We start from the raw sequence: 21866 nt of genomic DNA, 5'->3' as shown, positions 1-21866 counted from the left end.
AATGGTTAAAAGATTATGCGCAATTCATACTGTAGTGGGGGCACCGTCATATGGCACATTCACTGCCATCCCACTTTCATTCCAACAACTACGAGTTTGTCATGTCTTAGAACCTTTTTACCACTGTGAATTGACATGCACTGCGTCAATCCTCAGGGATGCAGTATTTTTGTTTTTTTTATCAGTAAATTGCTAATCAATTAATTGTTAATTTTTATTAATGAAAAATTTAAATCCACGAACTATTTCTTCTTCATTAAGTCAACCTTAATTATAACTTCTATATAATGTAATGTATTGGCAGTGTTATCTTAAGGCTGGTACTTCACTTTAGTATGATTTTAAAATAAATCACATCAGTATGTTATATATTATATAATCTCATGTAACTTATTTTGTTACATCATATAATTAACTTTAATTTTTTTTTTTCAATTAAAGCCAACAGATCTTTCTATAAATTTGATATTTTTATTTTTTAATTTAATGTTTTTTTTTAAAAAGACACTTTAATTCCTAATTAATTCCTAATCTTTTTAATTCTAAACCTAGCCTTCCCTACATTCTCTCAATTTTTCCCACGGCGCCATCACCTATCTGAGCAATGACTCCACAAGGCCAACAAGCAGAATATATATTCTCATTTAACCTAGTTGGGTGACTAGTTTGGCAATTTAGTGTAGTTTGCTAATATGTGATTATGATTGGGAGATTATAGGGATTCATTCATCGGTTATAGTTACCGAAGGACATAATAAAAACATGGAATATTTAAAGAAGTGTGAGAGGTTTTAAAACAAAAGAAAAATACTTTTAGCCGTTTCAGTGGAAGAAGATTATAGAACGTATAGATTCAAACCGATGTGTTAGCAATGAAGAACATGCGAGCAATGAAGAACACATATGATTAGTGTAGTGTATGAACATGAGCGGCTCAAGGACTTGAGAGGCCTAAAGTAAATTTAAGAATGAGATATTTTATTTACTCATAAAATAGTTTATTAAAATTATCATTATTTTATTTAAAATTAATTTTTTAGACTTTTTGTGATGCAAAATTGACACACTTAAAAGAAAAAAAATACCAATTGTTCCCTCTACCCTCCAAATAGAGACACATGCACATAAAAGATGAAAATAAACAAATAGGTATTGAGAAACTATTGACTAATATGTCAAAGTGAAACAATAATCAAGTAGGTGAGAAGTATGAGAGAATAAAAAGAATAGAAATAATTGAATAAAGAAGATAGACACTGAGAAAAGAAGATAGAATTAGAATTGAATAATTGAATAGGAAGAGAATAAAAATAAAAGAAAAGTTTTTGAGTTTTTTTAGCTATTAACTATTAAATCTTGTTACTCATTAATTGTTATTTATGGTATCAATAAAAAGATTGATAGTTACTTATAATATTTTAATTAAAATTTATTTTTAAATATAATTTTACAATAATTTTTTTTAGATATATTAGTACTAAAAAAAATTTAGGACCTTTTTTTTGGAACCTAAAGCCCTTGCTTGGACAGCTTGGGCCTTAAGTCGACCCTGTGTATGAAGAAATGCTTGGTTTGAAGTGTGACAACCAAAAAAAGGAGGATATGAGAGCTCTTATGCTTGTTTGCCTTGTGGAGTCGGTAGTTAGGTGGCGACGGTGGCAAAGATTTATAGAATATAGGAAAGACTAGGTTTAGAATTAGGAAGATTAAGAATTAATTGGATTAAAGAATTTTTTAAAAAACATTAAATAAAATTAAAATTAAAAAAATATCAAATTTATAAAAAGATTCTTTGATTTTAATTATAAAAAATGAAAAAATTAAACTTAATCATGTGACGTAACAATATAAGTCACGTTACACCGAAGCAACGGTTTTTCCTTAAAAGTAATAATAATATGTATTACTCCCTTTAGACTCATATATAAAAAAAATATTTTATATTTTGAATTTAAATATAAACAAATTTAACTAATTTTCTTTTCTCTATTCAATGATATCGTTCTTAAACCATCTTTTATTTAATTGAAAATTTATATTTAAGGACTTTATTTTATTTATAATATAAAGTTTCAATGGAGAACAGTTTAAGAATGATTTTATTTTTTATTTGAGATTAATAAAATTAAATGATTTTAATTAATTTTCTTAATAAGTATAAAGTAGTTATTTTTGTTTATGAGTGCAGATAGAGTATTCATCATGTGTAAAGATAGATAATAGTACTTGGGATGGGAGCTAGCCAATTAATTGCAGAATTAACCATGCCCTTTGTTGGAGGGACACCTCCTCGTTAAGCTAATTGTTAATCACTAATGATTAGTTGGAAATAACTTTTTTCTTCATGTTTCTTGAAACAATGGCGGAAAGAAATAAAGATTGCCACAAAGAAATGAAAGTGAATAATAATAATAAAAAAAAAAGAGATTAACGTTAGAGTACAACACACCAATGTGCCATGATGATTGTGTGCTTAGCTTTTAGATCCCCCGCCAAACATACCCATGATAGCTCGTGGGCCAAAGATTAGTAATGCATATTTAAGAAACACTATTTCGCTTATAATACATGAACATCTTTTATGAAGATAGTAATACATGTTGGAAAAAAGACGTATTGAATAACGGCAGATTCCTCAAAAAAATTTATGATAACAAAGTTTATTAAAGTTTGAATTGCTAATGAAGTTGTTAAGTATGCAAATAGAGAGTTCAAAGGAGAAAAGGTATATATTTATATCTTAGACGCGCTAAAAATGTTTTTGTAATATTGGCATCCAAAATAAGTGTCCAAAAGTTTTAAAAAACTAAGGCGTCTAATGCACCTTCGTTATAAAATGTGTGTACTCATGTTTTCTATAAACCGTCCAACTCGAAGAAAAAAAATACGGTCCAACTCGAACAAAACGTCTAAGCTAGCTCTCGTTTCTATGTGAGCTCTAATGGCAAATAGAGTACAATTTGGAAGATGAGCAAATCACTTTTAACGTACAACAATTATCCATCTCATTTATGGGGTAAGGTTATGAGGTCAACTGTTTGAGTGATTAATACTACTATAAAAAGTATTTTTTACATCGGTAAAATTATATATTTTACGTCAATTATTAACCATCGTTATAAAAAATGTTACAAAAAATCTATACTTTTTACGACAGTTCCACAATCAACCGTCTTAGAAAATGATATTATTTTAAGATGATTCTTGACCGAAAACTGTCTTAGAAGGGTACCTTTCTAAGACGATTCTTAATTAAAAACTATTTTAAAATGATACTTTCTAACGCATAGAACAGTTTTTTAAAAAATTGTTTTAGAATGTACTTTTTTAAAAATAAAAAATAAAAATTTGTAAGCAAAAATATAAATTGTATCTTGCAGGTCCTCTTATATGCATATTAGAGCTTCATTGACAATTAAAAAATCTTATAGAACTTTCTTAATCCATAGTGTTCTAAAAGAAATTTAATTCTATGACCAATAGTTAACATTACCTAAAAATAACAAGCCAATATTTTCAAAAACTAATTCCTATAAAAATTGCAATAAAATTGTACACAAAAATCAAGACTTAGAGGGTAAAAACACTCCATTACCGTTACAAAAGAAAAGGCTTCTTGCACCAACATATTAGTATAATCGGTAACATCATAACTTATTTTCCTTACTCCAAATGCAAAATAAGTATTGACAATGCTCAAATAATAGTGTGACCGACTATATTAGCAACAAAGTACGATTAAAACAATTTATTTGATAAAAGAAGATTGTTAGTTAGCTTCTAACCAAATGATAAGATAATATCAAAGGATGGAGAGAAGAAAAAAATAAGATTATATATATATATATTTAAAGATGTCATGAAGTAATATAGAAACATATGAGAAATAAATAAAAACAGAAAAAAAATATTGTAACATGAAATAACAATCCAGTCAATTCTTAAATCAATATAAAAATCTGAGTCACTAAATTCTTAAATCAATATAAAAATCTGAGTCACTAAATTATTGTTAAAGAGAAATCTTGGTAGCACCAAGATGGATGGTTAATTTAATATTAATCTTATAATATAATCTTAATATTTAGCAAATAAAATATAATATAACCTACTAAGAGAATATTGTAGGAGAAATTAAAATGATTTAAGGAAAGAATAACTACAAGTATACTCCTCGTGAAACATTATTCCATGAATTGGTGCATAGGATAAAGAGCCGGGCGCCAATGTGAAACATTATTTCATGGATCAAAACTCAGATAATGGACGCTCCCTTTTTCTTCAGACCCGACAAAGGTAGGGACGAAAAAGTATACTTCTCGTGAATGTATACTTCTCTAATATGTAACTTATGAAGTACTTTTTACCAACAAAATAAATAAATAAATTATGAAGCGCTACTTTATCCATATACATACATAGACCCTAGTCAAGCCTATATAGAGCTTATTCCTGTGCATAAATTAAAACCAGGGGGAGACAAAAGTTGTAACGAAGAAAAGATTGAGGTGTAAGAATAGCTTATACCTCACACAAAATCAAAGGCTTCCAGAACTCTCATGATCATTATTTATCAAGTAAAAAATGCATTTCCATTTTGTGGTAGAAAAATTTAGACTACAATTAAAATATCAAGGAGCTAACAACATTAATAGAGTGATTTCCATATTAAACATATGCATAATAAATAAGTAGAGAGAAAAAATACTAAGGCAGATTTTTTTTCTGGGTATAATATACCAAGGGAGATATACAAGGAGACTTCCATAATTGAAAAACCAACACATAAAGGGGAACAAGAACATAAAGATCTTGATCGACACTATTAAATTAGTTTTCTCAACTCGAATTGGATCTTGTAAACAATTTGCATCAATAAGTGGAAGGATATATAACACTGCTAATACAGAAAAATATTCCATAAGTTATTGTTCTTTGCAGTATCTATACCTGATATCCGTGAGCCTTGAGACGTTGAGAAACCATTTCAGCACTTTGTAAGAATTCTTCTTCAGAAATTGTCCAGCAAAAGGAATCATAGGAATTCCAACCTCTTGGTGGGAGGCTAGCTTGCTGTAGCCCACTCTCAGATATATATTGAGATGACACACTGAAATGACACACTCAGATGTATATTATTATGTTATATCTTTCAATTTAATATACTTTCAATTTATATTTTCTGCAACTAATTTGGACAAAATTGAAGCTTGCTTGTAAGGTTTACAAGTCATTCCACACACACTGCTCTAATTGAAGCTAGTTTATATTCTATATTAATTCAAAATCACATTTGCAATAGTAATCATTAATGTTAAAACCTATGCTGAGTTTCGAGTCTACTTCTCCAAATTAACCAGACTTGGGCTTCCTGCATTTGACATTGAGGACCCAAGTCAATAGTGACATTATTATTTTACTGATTTTAAAGGTTGCATGGGTATATGTTGTCACAATAGTTTATGGCAAACCGAAAAAATTACTGGCTGAGTCACGGACAATGTCGCTTTCTTTAAGACGTTTCGTGGCACTGCCAAAAATTGTGCAAGCAGACTATCAACCATGACGTACCCAGGATAAAACAGCTCAGATCACTGTATAAGATTCTCACTGCACTGAGGAAACCTTTTCTAGAATTACACCCTCTTGTATGACTTGAAAAGTCACTCTAAAAGGCAACCGAGTAATGTGACTTTAAAAGTCACTCTTAAAATCAACCGAAAAATATGACTTACAAAGTCACTCTTTAAAGGCAACCGAAAAATATGACTTACAAAGTCACTCTTAAAGGCAACCGAAAAATATGACTTACAAAGTTACTCTTAAAGGTAACCAAAAATTTTAGAGCGACAGAAAGAAAGAGGGAGAAGTTTGCCGGAAATGCATCGGCTGAAATATGGGAGGGAGAAAGAAAAGTTGAGGAAATGCTTCTCAACTGGGGCAAGGAAAAAAGAAGAAATGAGCTCTCTATATATAGGGAGTGAAACATTATTCAAGTGTTTATCCTGAGCGATGTGGGACTTGAAGCTTTTTTTCCTTTTTTTTTCTTTCTTTTTTTTTTTTCAAACTTTCATTTGTTCTAACAATCCCCCACTTGAAATTTGAAAAGAAGATTTTCGAGGATTTCATAAAATTGTGCATAAACAAAGGTGTCATACAACTTGAACATTTGCATAGTGAGTAAGATTCAGATTTTATTAGAGTGACTCGAAATCTTGAACTCTATCTCCGACATCAAACCACACACAACCTTTTCATAGGTGTATTCTATAAAGTCCGTGCGTTAAAGGTCATGCACGTCTATCCCGGTATAGTGAACGCTCTAGAAATTTTTGCCCAAAATTTCATATGAAGCAGCCCCCACTTCAACATTCACATAGGTGAGTCTATCAAGAGTACTCCTGTAGCCTAGGTACTCCACTCAATGTAGAGCATAGATCTCATTAAGAATTATGAATTTTTTCCATAACTCATCCTCTTGTTACTTCAGGAATCATGCTGCTTTCACTTATAACAGCATGTTCATCTCATATCACTTCATAACTTGTTATTACCCATTGAACCTAGTTCTTGGGATCTCCAGTCATATAGGTCGGGTTACCATCATGAATGATCATCGCAGTAAGGGCAATAGTCCCATTCTTTTAGAAGTGTTATGGACTTTCTCTCTAGCTAATCCTTTCGTCAAAGGATCTGCTAAATTATCATCAGTGCGTACGTGATCCACTCTAACAGCTCCTGTTGAGAGTAATTCTCTAACAGTGTTGTGCTTACGACGTATCTGTCGTTTCTTACCATTGTAATAACGGTTCTTAATTTTTGCAATAGCCGCGATACTATCACAATGGATCAACACAGTTGGTATCAATCTTTCCCATAAAGGAATCTCTGCAAGTAAGCTTCTTAGCCAACTTTCTTCCTCACTAGCAGTTGCTAGTGCTATCATCTCAGATTCCATAGTGGATTGAGCTAAGATAGTCTGTTTCTTTGACTTCCAAGAAACAGCCCCACCAGCTATGCTAAATATATAGCCGATGGTTGCTTTGGAATCATCTGAAAGAGTATTCCAATTTGCATCGTTGTATCCTTCAAGTACAGCGGGAAACCTTTTATAATGTAATCCAAGATTTATGGTTCTTTTAAGGTACCTCATTACCCTTTCAATAGCGTGCCAGTGCTCCATACTAGGTCTACTGGTAAACCTGCATAATAATCCCACAACATAGGCTATGTCGGGCACTGAGAAAACCCATAAAGAGGCTAAGGACACTAAGAAACACTTCATCATTGTGGGCAGGTCTGTTCCACCAAACAACAGTTCCTACTCAGTTAAATACTGATAAAATCTCCAACTTCATAGTACATTATTTATAATTTATAATAAATTAAATTTGAAATAACAAATATAATATAATAACATAACGATGATGCGTTGTGAACCATATATATAAGCTTACATGATTTGTATCTAAAAATTGTGACACACTTTATATATATAATTTATATTGTAGATATTTCAAAGCTAAAAAAAATAAAAATATGCAAGAATCGAAGCCTCTTCAATCTTTCCTAACACCATCAAACACAATAATAAACTCAGATCAAATACTATTGCCACCTCATCGTTCCCCAACGAAGACGAGGAGCCACTGCCGCTGCTGCCGCCGCCTGAAACCTTCTTCCACCGTCGTGTCTTCCTCTTCCGCATCAAGCTCACTAAGCTCTGCACCTTGCTTCTCTCCCTTGTCCCTCCCTCACCCGAGTGAGTCAATGAGTCGTGTAACTCAGACAAGTCGTCATCGTCCTCCTCCACCTTCTTTTTCCTTTCTCCTTCGACTACCATCAATCCATCACCATAAACCATGCAACACCGCCACCCCTTCTCCTCCCCTTACCTGTCACCACAAACAACGCACATAACAGAAAAACACAAATGAACATCAACAACGCAGAACTGCCACGTAACAGAAAACACAAATGAACATCAAATAAACAAAGGAGATCGAGAGAAAGGAAAGCGAAATAGAAAAAAAAATAGACGGGATTGAAAGATATGGGGAAAAAGAAGGTCTGTTGTTTACAATGAAACCCCCAAATCCGCCATCGAGTCCATGTTGATAATCAAAGAGTTCAGGAAGCTTCTGTTGCTCTTCGATGGGGCTTTCTTCTTGGTTGAATTCGAACTTTGGAATCGCAGCACAAAATTAAGTTTCCCAAATAGGGTTTCGTTGGTCAGGAGGAGGAGGTTCATGAACAATGGTGAAGGATCTCCTATATATATGCGAGAAATAGGAATGGAAAAGGATGCTAATTTTCCAGACAGTCTTAATAAAACCGTATTTGAACATGTATATTTAAAGACGATTTTTAGTGAACCTGTTTTAAACATTCAATTTTTAAAACGGTTTTTATAAAACCGTCTTTGTATATCTTTTATTATTTACAAAATTGTCATTGTATTTAATTTTAAGATAGTTCTTAAGAACCGTCGTCGATTTCACGTCTTAAAATATAATTTTTGTAGTAGTGTTACCTTATAAGACTTCTAGATCGATGTACTTTTAGATCATTACACTTTTCCTTCCATTGTTCATTTATGTATGTTCTTCTACTCCACATCAATGTTCAAAGTTTGAAGAACGGGTTGTTAATTGTGTCTTTGTAGGGTATGATTCAACTCAAAAGGATTATCGTGCTTATCATCCATCATAAGAGGAAAAAATCTCTCTCTCTCTCTCTCTTTATATATATATATATGGATGATCACATTGCATGAGCATGAATTATTTTTTATCACAGTAATCCTCCACATCTGGATACTTCACCTTTGCACATAGGAGAGAATCGTGTAAATTAAAGGAGAAAAGAATAAGGCTTAAGTGTATATCTGATTCCTTATTTCTTTGTAAAAGTTTAATTGGATTCCTCAATCATGAAAATTTTTTATAAGGTCTTCTAATTATTAAAAACACAATAATCATATTCTTTCCATCAACTCCGTTAGTTTGATTAACATAAGTTTTGTAAATAAATATTTTTACATATGTTGTCAATACAATAATATTAAACAAGTCATTTCTAAATAAAAACATCGATCATATATCTTAACAAGGACATCTTTTTACATCGGTTATGAGACTTGGGCTATTAGACTTAGGTTTTGAACCTTGAGAGGCTATGAGTTTGTATTGTGATAGTACAACAATTACATAGCTTGTTCATCATCTAGTCTGACAAGATTGGATAAGTATATGGAAATTATTAGACATTTCATCAAGGAGAAGTTTGAAGTTGAAACAATTGTCTTTTGCTTTGAGATCTAAACATTATAATAGTTAGTTGATATTCTTACTAAAGGAATAGTAAATCGATGCTTAATGAATATCTGATCAAGTTAGAAATGTGTGACATCCATGTACCAACTTGAGTGCTATTGATATACGTTTAATTACATTGATAGAGATATTTTTGGTAACATAAGATTTGTATAATTATGGTTATATTTTTACTTAAATTCTCCTATGATCAAGGAGAGATTGAGTTAGTTTGAAAAACACTGGATCAACTTAGTCCATGCTCGATTGGCAAGTCAATCTAATATGTGTGTTGAGCTGAGCCAAGAAAGTCCATTTCTTTTTAGGTCACCTTTTTTGAAATCCAATCTTATTTGTTGGCTGTTCATGTATGCATCAGGTCAAATTCAAATTGTCAACTCTAACGTCACATGAAATTAACCATATAGGACAAACATAAGAGATAATTAAAAAAAAATATACATTTACTCTCATTTTATTCTCTATCATTTCTATATTCAATAACTTCAGCATGAGAATCCTTATAAGTTATCACATAGGCTTGATAAAACTAAGTTACTCCAATTGTAACTCATCAAATTAAAGTTACATTTTAAAAAGAATTGTATTATTAATTTTTATTAATCTAATTATTAAATATTTTATATTAACTCAACGATCATGCATACTGAATTTTTGATAAATCAAATATCTATAACTATGTAATTTTATAAACGACCTTTACTTATACTTTAAAAAAATTAAGCATATATTATATGATAAATTAAATATATTCAATAAAGTATTACCTTATATATTGTGTTCACACAAATACTACTAACAAATATTAATATGTTCATAGTGTATAAGACTAAATGATAAAAACCTCACATTATGTTGCTTTTTCCAAACTTGTATTACACAATATCTTGCTTTTGGCAAAGGCTGTTTCATCTCTTAAATGACATTGACACACTGCAGCCACAGACTGATCAACACATATGGAATAGGGGATGCATGAATTCGTAAGATGAAAGAAGGAAACGAAAAACAAATACGTGGTTAGTTTAACCAGAAAGCCGTTTAGTCCTCCACCAGATAAAAATGAATGTTCGCATGAAGTCATATCACTGAGATTTTTTATTGGTGTACAGATATTGTTAACGTAATATCAAAACATTTAACGTTTAAATTAATAAAATTTAATATATAAAAAGAATTATTGAACATAGTAACTTATTTATGAAGAATTATTTTTGGAGTTATTTGTTAATCTCTCTCGCACAATAAATATATATATATATATATATATATATATAACAAATTATAATCAATAATTAATTATTGAACCAATTACTCTTATTAAATTTTTTAATTAGTGAAAATACAGTGATTTAGACCAATTAATTATTAAAAGCACTTATATTTGTTATTCTCTCACTATATATTACATTAACTTGATCTCTCCCATCAACAATTGAAACTATTTATTTTACTCTCATTCCCTTCAAAAATAGCAAAATCCCTTGTTAATATGTACAACTTTGTCAATTTTACTTCTGAAGACAATTTTTGTACATACTAATACTATCATCACATGCTACTTGTAAGGACTGTCTTTTCATGTGCGATTTTTATATTGACATTTAAATTCAAATAACAATGTTATCTTTTGATGTTCTCTATAAATTCTTGATGGGAAAAAAAGGTGAATACAATAACAAATTCAATAACAGATTAATAGGCAACGAAAATAAATTTTTCAAAACTTGTAAAAACATATGAGGAGCACCAATAAAAATAAAACGCAAAATAGAAATCAAGAGTATACGAAAGACACAATTTATTAAAGTAGAAAATCCCTTAATGCCAGGTAAAAATCAGGATCGTCCAAACTAAAGAAATAACTGCATTATAATCAATAAAGGTACAAGAGAATCTCCAACAAGTACAATGAAATATGTTACAAACAGTAAAATCAAAACAGAGTACCAATGCTTACAATAAAGAGACAAGAAGATGAAACCTCAAAATGCAGAGCAGAGAATAAGAAGTATCACGTGTGTAGAACCTGTTGTCCAATAACCCGATCCAACGGTGAACGAATCTGTAGTTACAATCTGAAAACACTCTCTGGTGAGTGTGCAAAAATCATAATAATTTTCCCTCTCATTTCTCTCTCAATGATTTTGTAACTGTTTTCTCCTTACAAATGAATTTCTTTCAACTTAATGTGATCCCTCTTCACATAAATAAGTGAGACAAAATAGGTCTTCTCACTTGGGTATGTGGAAGGAAGCTTAAAAAACCCAACAATTATATGATCTTAAAAAACAAAAAACAATAAATAGCATTGTTATGCTTTTTATTGTCACCATTCTCATCGTTTTCTTTTAAAAATTAACATGCCTTAATCATATTACTAATGATTTACAAATGTATTTTTACTATTTAAAAAATAAACATTTACCACAAATTATTCACTTTTAAAAATTGAATCACTTAAATTTAACTAACACTTCATTGATCTAAGTAAAAATAAATTCAGATTTCTTAAGTAAAGCCTCAAATCAAATTTTATAAATGAAAAAAAAAACGTAATTAAAAAAATATCACTAAAAGTGATAATGTTTTCCAACAAAATTAATTATCAACAAAACTAGCTATAGTGTTGTTATAAAAATAAAATCACTTAAATTTACAATATTTTTGTAAGTTACAAACAACTAAATTCTCTAATGCTAAGAAAGTGTTCATGAGAAGAAACAACCTTAGTGACCAATAAGAATAATCTCAATTTTTGAAGAAAATATCTTTAAAAAAATAATAAATGAATATATAGTTTACTTCTTAAATCTGATTTCGGTGCCATGAGGTATTTAGCTTGATGGAGTCACTGACTTAATAACATAGTAGTAGATTTGTCTAATAAAACCTACACATGAGAATTAATTTCTAATCATATAAAATTAATTCAAACCATATATAAAAAAATTAATTTTAATAATACCAAATAAAACGTACGTATACACATATGGCCTAATTTTTATCTACTACCTTTATCCTATACCTTTTACACTCTATAAATAACAGCAATTGGTCCCTCTCTTCCTTCACAATCTCCCGTTCCGTTTTCATATAATATTGTTGTTTCGTGGTTCATTCTAATTAATGGCTCTTCCAATTTATCTCACCGTTATGGCAATTTTCACCCTTTGTTGTGTGATTAATTGTAACAATGGCGTTGAAGCGTTTCATTACATATACGCGGATCTTCAATCCATTTCAGCGCCTTCAGTGAGCAAACTTCACAGAACTGGATACCATTTTCAACCTCGTAAGAACTGGATCAATATATGGTAACGTTTTCAGTTAATTTCTTACTCATGCAGTTTTTCCACCTCCCTAACCCGAATAATAGTACAATTAATTTTCCTCGCTATGATTCTTGTTCTCTCTATATAGTTTGTTAATTATAACTGTCTTACAACTATGACTATAACAGTATAATACACTGCCCAAACAATATCGTTAGTACTTAGTACCTTTTGCTTAGTATAATTAGGCTTAAGATAATTTTGCTTACTCTTATGGGATTATCCCAAAGATAAGCACAATAGGTCGGGGTCTGAAAAAACTACGCTGAAGTATGATGAGAAACCGACATATGTATATATAACTAAAGGTGTAGGCTATATAACACGAATAATAGGTGTAGATGTGGCATAACAAACTTACCCGTCAATAGATCTCTTGCGCCTCTATAAATACTGTAATTATGTATAAATGAGGACAACTCTGATTCATTAATTATGAAAAAAATCCACACTCTCTAAATTCTTTCTGATCTCTCTCTTCTCCCTCGCTCGATCACGTTGTTTACATTCCAATTATTAACACCTTAACACTTAGTAATGAAGAAACACATATTATCGGCCGGATTAAAAATATATGAGGCTAATAAGCTCATAATATATATAACTTCTGCATGAACTTCTAGTTGATTCCACAATCATGAAAGCGGAACTCTTTTATATATACATCAAGCTAACTTGTGTAGTTGTGTTTTAGTGCGGTGTAGATTTGAGTATCTGGGGACAATATGTATTTTTCATGAAATAGGTTGTAGTGGCATCCCAGACTTTGTTGGGAAAATGAAGATAGTGACACTGATATAGTAATTGGACTCTTTTGCACCTATCTAGTCAGGTGCTTGAAAAAATTGAAAAAGTAAGGGGTTTTGGGGCTACCTTTTTTAATTGACGAGAGGTATGGTTAGGTAGAAATTATCATGTAATTTTGGACTATCACATATTCATGATTTCAATTAATTTTTACATGATACGTAGTTAATTTTAAAAAATAAATAAATTAGACTATATGCCACGTAAAAAAATAGTTAAAAACATAGTCATTTGAGACTATATAATAAATAATAATTTCTCTTCTTTGCCCTTTGTTATCTTTTCATATTGCATGCACTTAGTGCATGTAACACCTTTTCCTATCTTTGTGCATTTTTGTGCTAATATAGAAACCAACTTCACAGTAATTATGAATCTCTCCTTAAAAAAAAGTAATTATAAATCCCAATAACACTAGGATGGGAGTGACCAAAATTCCAAAATGCAATGTTTAAATAGAAATAAGAGTGGCCTATTTCACCCTATTCCTCTCTCAAGTGGTTGTAACCTTCTTGTCTTTAATTAGTTCCATAGCCCCCATGTTCCCAATGTTTTTTTGAAGTCATGGACCACTCACAAATGTAGATGAAGGACTAACTTGCATTAATATATATGGAAAAATAACACCATATGCTTTGTCATAACTTGCCTCACAAACATATATGTTGGTCATTTGAAATGTTACCTCAGTCTTACGATTTGCGTTTTCGAACTTATTTGCTTTGTTATCATATTGTATTCGAAACAACATATGGAAGTGCATACAAACGTACGTGTTGATTTTGGACGACTCAGGGCACATGCAGTGCCTTTTCTCAGTGATGAGAAACGCAAATAGTCCTGGTTCACAATTTATTCTCCTTTAACATAAATTTTTTCTTATTCAAAACACTTTAATTTGTTTATTTTTATCATATTCCTACTTCTTCTTTTTTTTATATTAAAAGATCTAAGATTATTTTATTCTTTACAAATATAAATATAGCATTGTGTATATAAAGATTTATTTGGTTTTGAGAAAATATTTTCTATTTTGGAAAAGTTATAAAAATGTCAATTTATTTCACTTTATTTTTGTTTTAAAAATTATAAAAAAAATAAAATTAAACTAATTAAAACCATTTTCTGAAGCAAACCCTGAATTTTCTTAGTTTTCGTTTTCTTTTTCTGATGAAATCTAATTATAATTGGGTAGTTTAAACCTTACAATTGATAGTTGATAATTAATTTGATATCACGTTGATAAATATAGTTAGCCCAAGTGAACGTCATTCTAAAAGTAATTAGTGCAGATAACAAAATTCAGCCACGATTAATTTTAAAAATAAAAACTAGTTATTCTACTATTTTTTTACTCTAAAAAATAAATATTCTCATATTATAAAAGATAACAACATTGACCACATGAATTGATTAAACTAATTAAATCAATTACAAACACATTATCACTTAAAATGTAAAGTAATTATATGACCTAAGGGTGCATGTAATTATTTAAGATAATGATATGTATATTGTCAATTAGTTTTCATTAGTAATAAACTTTGTGGGTCTATAGGTAAAAAAGAATTCGGTTCCTTTAAATAGTTATGTCGGATTTAAGTATTGTGAAAATGAAGAAAAGAGCCCGATAAAAAAACTGAAGAAAAGAGATATTAACAATCTTTACAAACGAGTTCATTTATTTAATCTCATAATAATTATTGGGAAAGTAATTTTTAAATAGTTAGAGTCTCATAAGAGGAGGTAAAAATAAAAGTCCACATAACTTGTATACACAAGTCCATACAAGAAAGTAACCGACCAAAAAATTGAGATAAGTAATCGATAAAATATATTAAGAACCTCCAATTAATCATCTAACATGTGACAGGTTATATTATTTAAATTTGCAACAATTATAAGTCACACACATTGAAGAATTTCTCTCGAACGCACTATAATATATACTTGAGTTATAGGTTAAGAAAACTAACCCTTTTTTGTTGAAAACTCGGTATTGCATGAAAATTGATAGCTGAACTTTGTGACAAAATGTGCATATATATGTATGACAAATAATTAAATTGTTATCTATCTGTTAATTTTCTAATTAATATAATTATAACTCTAATTTCTTATTTATGTCCACTCCTCATCTTAGGATTGAGTCTTTATTTCTGTTAAAATTCATAACAAACCTTTTTCCTTCATGATTGAGTTCTGATATTCTTTGCTTTCAGATTCCTTCACGGTACTGTCCAGTGGATCGGATATAAATCATCGCCACATGCAGATCCAAATGGTGAGTGAGTTCTCCCTTGACTTTGATTTTGTCTTCCCTTTTGTATTTGCTTTGAATCTTCAAATGATCAATATTCATTGAGTTATATTATTTATACAACAATTAATTTTTTATATTTTTTCTCATTACATCCATCATTTTATTCATAATTTTCTCTCTTCTCTTCTAATTATCTCATTTTTATTGCACAGCTTTTTACATCAATAGAAAATGTACAAATTTAATTCTTAATATTCTTCATGTCTTTCTCTTGTACCATGCATGCAATAACCCCTTTCAATGCCAATACCACAGTGCCCATGTACTACAATGGAGTCTACCATCTATTTTACCAGTATAACCCAAAAGGAGCAGTTTGGGGCAACATAGTGTGGGGGCATGCAGTATCAAAGGACCTCATCAATTGAAAAGAACTTGAACCTGCTCTATACCCATCAAAACCCTTTGACAAATGCGGGTGTTGGTCTGGGTGAGCCACTGTACTCCCAGGTAAAGGACCTGTGATCCTTTATACTGATGGAATCATTGACAAGCAAAGCAATTAGGTCCAATTGTATGCCATACCTGAAAACAAATCCGTAGTTAGGAGTAGTATTAAGCATGTTCTCAAGAATAGCCTTGACTTTACTAGGTATGAGTACTATACGGTTGGAACATACTTCAAAAATAAGGGTAAGTATATCCCAGATAACAACACTTCAGAGGATGGTTGGGGTGGACTTAGATATGATTATGGTAACTTTTATGCTTTCAAGTCATTCTTTGACCCAAGCAAGAATCGAAGGATCTTGTGGGCTTGGGCAAACGAATCAAATTTCCAAGAAAACGATGTTAAGAAAGGATGGGCAGGGATTCAGGTACTTTATGTGCATGGAATTAAATTTATACGTTTTTGTTTTATATATTTTGATTTGATCTTTATCCTAATGATTTATTACTTGTTACTTCTTTTTAACATCATAACTTGCATGTGTACACAACTTTTTTTTGTGTACTTATTTTATGTTGTGTATATTAAAATTTCAGTCAATTCCAAGAACAGTAGCTTGATTCTGGTGGGAGACAGTTGCACTACTACAAAACGTGCTTTCTACATCGCTGATTCAATGACGGCTGTAGACAACCTTCTTAGAAGGTGAGGCAATGGCATATTCGTAATTAAAAGCAACAGAATCACGTCATTTGCAGATACCCGTCGTAGACATTCAGACGTCGTGGCAAATTGTAATTATGTGGTTAACATATAAAGACGGTCTCTTGGTGAGAACCGTCTTTGTATCGTTAGTGGTTACACGTGCCCAACACGTGAGTGACCCGACAACTATACGAAGACGGTCGTGTCGTGAGACCATCTTTGTATCGTTAGTAGTTTCACGTGGCGGCCACATGATCTAAGGCTTTAAAATACAAAGACGATTTTATCCTCAAACCCGTCTTTGTATCATTAATGATTTGAGGGTGCAGACACGTCATCATTTTCGTCATTGGGATACAAAGACCCGTCTTTATATCGTTGGTGGTTTCACGTGGAGGCCACGTGATTTGAGCCTTTGAAATACAAAGATGGTCTTATACTCAGACTCGTCTTTGTATGTTTGCTGGGCACACGTAGCGGAGTTCCACTTTATTGCCATACAAAGACGGTCTTGACTAAGACCCGTCTTTGTATCCTAAATGGTTTCATGTTGCGGGCACGTGCTTTTTCCTTTCTAACATTGTCGTGCGCTAGTAAGGTTGATTACCACAGAACTCACAACTACGTGCCCTACCTACAGAGGAACTCCGTGCCCTAGAGCATCGTCTCCGACAAAGAGCTCTGCGTTGCTTCTTCTTCCGTTTGCAGTCGCCACCGACAAAGCTCAGGCCGCATTTAGGTAATGTTTGTATATAGCTTCATTTGCATTGCTTATATTCCTTCATTCATTAATTCTGCTTTGTTCTCATCTCAGGTTGTTAGTTCTTGTTGGTGGTCTACTACGTCTCGGCCACACATTGTTGTGAAGCTGCACCCCATTAAAGGTAACGTCTATAACATTGTAGTTTTTTATGACTTTGTGCACAGTTCAAAGGTTGATGTTGTTGTCTTCTATTATTGTGCTTGTTACTTTGGTTATTGTTCGACAATCTGATATTGGGACCTAGGTCTAGTTTCAAGACTTAGTTGATGATATTTGAATATTGTTCGACAATATGTAACCTGTTGTACCCAGGTCTTGTAAAGCTAGATATTTCCTTAGGGGTTGCCTTCATACGGGGCTGATTTAGTAAAAAAAAGTTGTTACAGCTAGTGTCAATCTCACTGCATTGTTTGATGAAACCATAATGAGTTTGGTTAGCCTTTGGATCCTACTCATAAGACCAGCCTTGGCTTCCTCTTCTTCTTCCAATGTTGATTGCATTTTCAGTTGACCTTCTTCTAACTACTCTTATATTATATAATACAGAAGCAAATATGGTTACACAATCACAGAAAGCATGTGTAACAACTAACAACAACAATCTTCAAATGAATATAAGAGAAGGCTAAAAACCTTTTGCTTTAAGGTCAAAATTTCCTCATGATTGAGACCAACTAGCATCCCCTTCCTTAGTTGATCAAGTTCTAGTTTGAGGACTGAAATTTGTTTCTGGTATTTCTTAATTAGAGATTTGTCATGAATAATCTGTTAACAAATAATTTCACAGTGAAACAATGGCATGGGCTTCAGGTATAAGGTTCCACTATTTCAGTTAGTAAATTGATCTCTAAACTTGAGTATACGGGTAAATAAGACAAACTTCTAGGGTATTTTTGGGAGTCTGGTTTTGCACAAAAAGAAAAGGTAGAGCAAAAATTAGCATTCTAAATAGGCTGTAAAAGATGCTCAAAAGTCATGGACTGGATCATCAGTTTTGTTATTCCCAAAATCATGTCAATAGCTAATAATTTGGGCAACAATTAGCATGTCGGCTTGTAATTAAATACTATATGAGAATTTTCTAGCAGTAGAACACAAATTTCTGGGTTGCTATTTTCGGATTTTGACAATTATTAATAACAAAAGGTTGAGAGGGAGAGATATCTATTCATTTTAGAGGGTTGGGCCTTTTGGGCATTGGGAGGTGCAGACCCTCCAAGTTCTGCAATTAGGCTCTGTATTCAGGGGGAAAGTCCTTTATTTTTTTCAAAGATACCAGGTGTTTGTGTCAGCTGGTATGAGAACCCCAATGTTGAAGTTGTGGGTATTAAAACTTGAGCTAATTCTAGAACTCTTAAGCAAAACAAGGCTGAATGTGGCTGATTAATGTGTAGTATTAATTTGAGGCCACAGGAATAACCAAGGAAGAAAATATATAGCTGATTGGAAAGGCTATGTGAGGACATGTGCATTTATTTGGTGGTTTGGGTGGAAAGGGGACCATCCAAGTGCAACACGGTGGCAATTCTCAAAGAGTTCCAACTAAGACTTGATCTAGATCTACTAGTGTGGGTCCAAGATGAGAAGCAACAATCTTAGGTACTGGAAAATACCAGAGATGGTCTAGAAATTAAAAACCAGGCTGGGGGAGAAGCAACAACCTTCCAAAATTCTCCCTGTGTTTCTGCAGAAGATTCAGCATCTTCACTGAATGAGTTATCTGGTGATGACAATATTCATTGAGAGAAAGCTGACTCAACATGTTCATTTTGCATGTCATCCTGCAACACCATAATGTTGTGATTAGCATCTTTAGTTATTACATGAAGTTTTTCAAGTAATCTAGTGAAGAGATAAGTAGATTCCAATTCGGTGAAATCATGAATAGGAACATCTCCTGCTGCAACTTTCCAAGTATCACCTTCATAATCACATACCTTGATCTTTGCACTGTCAACAGAATTTGAAGGATCAAGTGCATATAGATCATCATCGACCGTAACACTCGATTTCGTTCCAGCTTGCCTTGCAGGCCAGCCTTCACCCATATCAATTGGCATTTCAAGCCATGAATTTAAATTTGGATCATAAACTTCACCCCCAACATCAACAAAAAATGGCCAGCAATACAAACTTTGAGGAACGAATAACCTTCCTTTGTATGAAGCCAGCAATAGGCTTCAGTAAGTCAGCCAAAACAACAGTTGGCAACACTTGAGCTCTTGCAAAATGCATGCTAGGTAACAGGGACCACATGCATGTATGAGGGTCATATACTTCTGCAGATTGCAGAGGGATTAGTCCACCACGACCCCTAGTAACCCCTCCAACAACATAAAGCTTATTATTTAATATACCTGTCTTGCAATAGGCTCTGCCAACTGACATTGGACTAGCCTCAGCCCAAGAGTTTTTAATGGGATCATACTGCCAAACATATTTAATTGTTGAAGATCTTGAAAATCCTTCTAATGCATAGATGCAACCATCAACAACTCCTATGGAGCAACCACAAAATGGCATCTAGTCCAAGGCATCTCTCCTCCCAAGCCAGCTCATTATGACAATTGTAATAAACTGGCAGGTTCTACCAATGCTAGCAATGCTACGTTATTTTCTCCCTCCAAACACTTTCCCACTGCTGTCATGACGATAATGTTTAAATTAAGTTCAACTGAAAATATATTGAGCTTCATAAAGAGTTAATTTAACGTGCGCTAGAATTGGCAATGTAGATGACAGTAGGTCAATGACATTCACATAAGCTTGTGTTTATCCCCTTCAAAACTACCTTAGCAGGCTATTACTAGCTACTGTGCTTTGGAGTCATCTATATATGTATGCTTGGTATCTGGATTTTTGCCCGCCTAGCTTTAAGAAAAACCTGAACATCAACTGGGCAGAAAATTTAAAATAGTCCTATAGGAAAACACTGATGTCATAGCAGCAAATAAAACAGATGTCCAATACATGCTTATCATTTGCTATTATAATTTGAACCTTGATATTGTTTAACCTTTTGTGCATTTGTTAAAAATATTGGTTCTGTTTTGATTCGTTGTAGGAAATTGTTTTGCAAAGAAGGAATTTTAGGCGGTTTTCTGGTAATAAGCTGGTGCTCTACTCCCTCCCATCATCGCAGTTCTAGGATTCTTACACGTATCTTTCCAGGTATGTATGTCATACTTATGTTCATAAGCTAATTATATTGTTATACCATTATCTAAGTTGTGGATTAGTAATTTGTAGTGCATGCTGAGAGACCCTTAGTTTCCCGTTCAAGATTCAAAAAAGGGATTAATACGGACAATTTGGATTAATCACTTTATTGGATCTTGAACTGTTCGTTTGGACAGTTTGGGAGCATCTATATTTTTTACTTCATTCACAGTTACATGTTATGTATGTCTTGGTATATTTGATTAAGTTTCGGTTGACTGCATATGGCTTTGTTCTCCGGGTGCATACTTAAACATGGTCAACTCACATGACCTGTTTCATTTTGTGCACTTGGAGACCAATGCAAAATGTTGCCAAAATTTAATCAAATTTACCATATCGTACTTAACTTGTACATAAAAATGAGTAAAAAAAATAAAGTGTTCCTGAATGGGATAGGACCACACCTTTGAATGACAAAAAAAAAAGAGATTGGCATGCATTAAGTATGACGTAGGTAGTATTACAGAACATCGACCATGGATCGAAGTTGGATTACAGCACCTCGCATAAACAAAGCGTATGAAAACAGGGTTGAAGAGTTTTTGGCATTTGCCCAAGTAAATGCACCAGCTATAGATGCAAAGTATTTATGCCCTTGTGTTAAATGTGTCAACGGGAGGCGGCAGTCCTTGAATGACATTAGATCGCATCTGATATGTGATGGGTTTAGCCCGACTTACACAAAATGGATATGGCATGGTGAATTGCATGGTCATACAACAACATCTCAACCTGAGCCGATTCAGGTAGAAAGCGGAGATCGAATGGAAGACATGATACATGATCTTGGGCAAGAGGGCTTTCAGGATTTTCATGCACATATTTATGATGATCTTCAAACAGATGCGCAGACGCCATTGTATGTTGGATGCAAAAGCTTCAGTAGGTTATCAACTGTGTTAGCTTTGGTTAACTTGAAGGCTAGATTTGGGTGGAGTGACAAAAGCTTCACTGAGTTGGTTTTGTTGTTGAAAAATATGCTTCC

The 21866-nt window shown here is 32.4% G+C and overlaps 1 long non-coding RNA gene and 1 pseudogene across 1 annotated transcript; both read right to left on the bottom strand.

Annotated features, from left to right (window-relative positions):
• Positions 1-7425: 7425 nt before the first annotated feature.
• Positions 7426-8272, bottom strand: LOC114371681. Its single transcript, XR_003658069.1, has 2 exons — positions 8082-8272; positions 7426-7895 (listed from the first exon to the last, which is right to left on the bottom strand). It is a non-coding gene; the product is annotated as an uncharacterized LOC114371681 (long non-coding RNA).
• Positions 8273-19254: 10982 nt separating this feature from the next.
• LOC114376230 lies at positions 19255-20218 on the bottom strand (annotated as a pseudogene).
• Positions 20219-21866: the final 1648 nt, after the last annotated feature.

The sequence above is a fragment of the Glycine soja genome, chromosome 2 (assembly GCF_004193775.1).
Source record: "Glycine soja cultivar W05 chromosome 2, ASM419377v2, whole genome shotgun sequence".
NCBI classification, from domain to species: domain Eukaryota; kingdom Viridiplantae; phylum Streptophyta; class Magnoliopsida; order Fabales; family Fabaceae; genus Glycine; species Glycine soja.
This window is presented reverse-complemented; position numbering and strand designations above follow the sequence as displayed.